This window comes from Peromyscus maniculatus, chromosome 10 (assembly GCF_049852395.1).
Source record: "Peromyscus maniculatus bairdii isolate BWxNUB_F1_BW_parent chromosome 10, HU_Pman_BW_mat_3.1, whole genome shotgun sequence".
Lineage (NCBI taxonomy): Eukaryota > Metazoa > Chordata > Mammalia > Rodentia > Cricetidae > Peromyscus > Peromyscus maniculatus.
Genome location: NC_134861.1, coordinates 51510550 through 51514668, shown reverse-complemented (window position 1 = coordinate 51514668; position 4119 = coordinate 51510550). Strand labels below are relative to the sequence as shown.

Here is a 4119-nt window from a genome sequence, read left to right as displayed (position 1 = left end):
CTGTCCTGGATATCACACTGTAGACCAGGCTGTCCTCGAACTTACAGAGATATGCCTAGCTCTGCCTCCTGAGTGCTGGGATTAAAGGAGAGCACCACCACCAGAATTTTTTCCATGAGATAATCACACTAAGTTAAAAGTGATGGGGAAATCCCCACACAGTCATTCAAGCCATGCCAGATACCAGAGAAAAAAAGGCAGTGGTAAACATGTAAAGTCACAGGGTATCAACAAGAGATACTCTGGAGCTGAAATCTTCAGGGCCCTTGCCTATCCGAGATTCAAGAATCAATGAATGCATTCTGGTGGTTCAAACTCCTGAAGTCAGTTGCCACCTGCTACTACTCTGACATGACCACTGGCATATTCCATTTGAATTAAGACATGGTGTTTCCTCATTGTAGACGATGATTGATTTTTGGATACTTTTGTGTAAATTATGGTCTGTGTTTGTGGTCTGATATATTTACACAGTGAGAGTCAAGTTAGTAAAATATCCCTTATATCAAAAGCTTCTCCCCATGGTCTCTGATGAAATGGAAAACTAACGAGGAATGCCAGTCATTGAGGACACCCACCTGGAATGGCCCTTAACAGGTTAATGTTGAACCACAGGCGGCTCACTTCTGCTAAGTGCAGTGGTTTAGCTTGATCACAGCTTCTCTTTAGTTAAATAATGGTCTCTCATAACACAATAGAGTGATTATTCAATGTCTTTAGTACAGCTTTATTTTTGGAAAGAATGCAGCATTGCTGAAGTATAATTGACACCCAACAACCTTTGTGCAGGTAAATGAACAACCTGAGAGAATTTGAAATCTGTGAGTGTACATGTTAACCTGTTGGGGAAATCAGAGTAGCATGAAAGCCACTCCCCAAAAGCCTCCTCCTCTCCCACAACCTCCCCATCCTCGTCCACCTGCCTCCCAACTTTGCCCTCCACAAACAACCACTGGTTAGTTTAGTCACCATAGATTAGCCTGTACTTAAATAAATGTGAGTTTCTTATCCAACATTTTCACTCCAGGCTTCTTTCCTTTATCATAGAGTTGAAATTTCATTGTTTCAGTAATGTATTCATTTTATTGTTGAGCAGTTGTATACCTAAATTCATTTTATGCATTTATCTGTTAATGATTAATGATTAATTAATTAATTAATTAACATTAATGTTAATTAATTAACTTAGTGTTAATGTTAATGATTTTGGATGATACAAATTTCAGCTAATACAAAATTAGCATGGGAAGTTGGATAAAATTCTATACTGAGACAGATTTTCAGTATGAAAGAAGAGGAAAATTCTGTTGAAGAATTAAATTTAGAATTTCAAGACAGTCTAAAAGTATTTCCCCACAAATGTGAATAAAAATAACATACTCCACATTCAACATTCACAAATATGTGATATGGGCATATTCTTAAAATTTTCAATCATTCTAAATGATTATACAGGCCCCTCCCACTGTGGTTTTCCTAATGATAAATTGTTCATGTGCTCATTGAATTCCATCCCTGTTTATTCGAGAGTACTCATTTCGTTTACCACTTATGTTTATTTTATTATTTATATAAAACTTCTAGAATTTTTTAATTCAGAGTTTATTAAAAAAGCTGTATCAAATATGTGATTCTTGAAGGTATCAAATACATGTATATGTATGTATCTACATATATGTACATATATGTATGAATTAAATATTTCACTTAGTTTTCCCAGAAGAAATTTTAAATTTAACAAATTATAAATTAGAATTAGAAATTAGAAAACCAATGTAGAAATATGAAAGATTTGGTCTTTGAGATATCAAGTATTCATATTAGAAATGATAAAACAAATATACCCACATTCAAAACATAATACAATTAATTTGAAACAATTCTATGAATAACTTAAGGCTATAAATCCAACATGCCATTGAAATTGAGAAATATTTCATTAGTATTTTAAACATTTTCAATAGGAAACTAGCTTGGCAGGGGAGCTATCAGGATCATGAAGGTGGTTTTCTGAGGAAAGGACTTTGCCATTGCACTCCTTAAGTGCGGATCCCTGTGGTTTTCCCAAACCAGAAAACTAGACTACATAATTTGTGGTAATGGGAAACTGTGTTGAAGCTCTTCCTTCAATTAAAATAAAAAAGAAGCTTACATGATGGTGTTCAAATTTTTATTATACATTCAAAGAACATGTAAAAACTCTCCTAACTTTTGAGGAAATAAGAGAAGTGGCATGCTTTTATATATCTTATTGGCTAAACTAGGGAATTAATTTACAAGAGAACTATAGGATGCTATCATTCATAAACTTTAAAGTGAATATATTTTAGCTGTAAACAATGTAAATGCTCTAAAATGCAGTGTATGCCCATAGAGAGACTGTATGCACATACTTTAATTTGCACAGATGACATTATGATCTTTGTCTTATGTCTTTTTCTTGGCTTTTGTTGTAGCTACTACTGAGGGCTGATCTATAAACAGAGTCATGGTTTACAACCTGTGTCTATTTCTTACATCTTACTGCTCTTCAGTGCATATCCACCACATTTCTCCATCTACTTTGTAAGTAAGGGTTGTACCTCTTTGCAACTACATGATCATGACACTGGGCAATAATAAATGGCTTCTGGACCTGTTTAAGTAAATCTGTGTTAGACATCTCCAGGAACAAAATTATGAGAACATGATAAATGTACGAGTAATTTGACAGATACTAGTAGTGCTTTCAAGGTGGATTCTGCATCCAAGGTAGTACCATCAGTGACTGAAAACTGCTATATTCTGACACAGAACAAGCATATGTTTCAATTTGTAATGATTTTGCAAAGGACATAAATACAAGCAAATATACCATTGTTATTTTTATCTTTTTGATTTTAATGACTGTATATATGTCTACATGTTACTAGCCATATATTAGTATCTCTCACCTATAAATCACCATCGTTTGTACTTTGGAATTGTTATGTAACTGATATTGATTCCAAGACCTCCTTATATGCTATTTATGAAAAGGGAAGGGAATATTGTCAATCTCATTTTTTCTTACTTAATTTGTAGCATTCATAATTCAAACAATTTCTACGTCCTCTTTCCCAATAGACAATATCCTCTTTGTTGTTTATAACTTTATTCTACCTAATAGTGGCTACTGAAAACCATCTGAGGCATGTGAATGCAGAAACCTATCTTACATGCTTTGGCGGGAATGAGGTCCTCACACTAAGATTCAAGACCAATTACTTGCATTAACAGAACACTTACACCCCAGTATATTTTTAGGGAGCACTGCATGCTAATAGAAACTACTGTTCTGCTATCACATGTCAAATACATTATTTCATTATTTATAACACACTGCAGTAAAACTAAATAATTAATACCTCAGTATCAATGATAACCAACCTTCCCCTTCCTCATGTCAATATATAATTTGGAAATTCTTTTTGATGCAAACCTAAAGCACACATCATATTCTGTAGTGGTTCTACATTCTAAAAGATTACATATATATCCAAAATCTGAACCACAACTATTATAAGTCTCAGCAATTACTTCCACCAAGTTCCCATAAACAGAGGTGAAAAATGTTGCCTACTTAATCCTTTCAGAAAAACAGAGAGTTGATACATTTAGGAAAAGCACTCACTTTAAAACAATGATGACTAAAGTCCATGCACAGCTCAGTATTTATGCAGAAATGGACCTTGTTCACAATGCAGTTTGAAAACGGACAGTGCAGAATTAGACTGGAGTGAATTAGACTGTGTATAGGAAGAGATTGCTCAGGGATTGACTGAGTTCTTGAACTGTTCATAACTATGAGAACTAATACACCTAACAAGGAGGAAGGGGACTTTTTAAATTAGATATTGACAATGTATCAGTTATTATGCAAAATATTAAGTTTCAGCTAAAAGATATGCTCATCCCTTTAACCAATATTATATTTTACCTCCCCTAATACCACCAATTAATATACATTGAATCAATGGACCGTATATATACCCCTCTCACCAGAGAGTTATTCTCTTCAGAATACTGTTTTTTTATGTAGATTCTTCTGAGTTATTGTTGTAATTGTGGAGTCAAAATTAATTCATGGGAATGATATGA

The 4119-nt window shown here is 33.9% G+C and overlaps 1 non-coding gene across 1 annotated transcript; it reads left to right on the top strand.

The window, feature by feature from the left end:
* Positions 1–1965: 1965 nt before the first annotated feature.
* LOC121821065 (U1 spliceosomal RNA) lies at positions 1966–2128 on the top strand. The gene has a single exon (XR_006061763.2). It is a non-coding gene; the product is annotated as a U1 spliceosomal RNA (small nuclear RNA).
* Positions 2129–4119: the final 1991 nt, after the last annotated feature.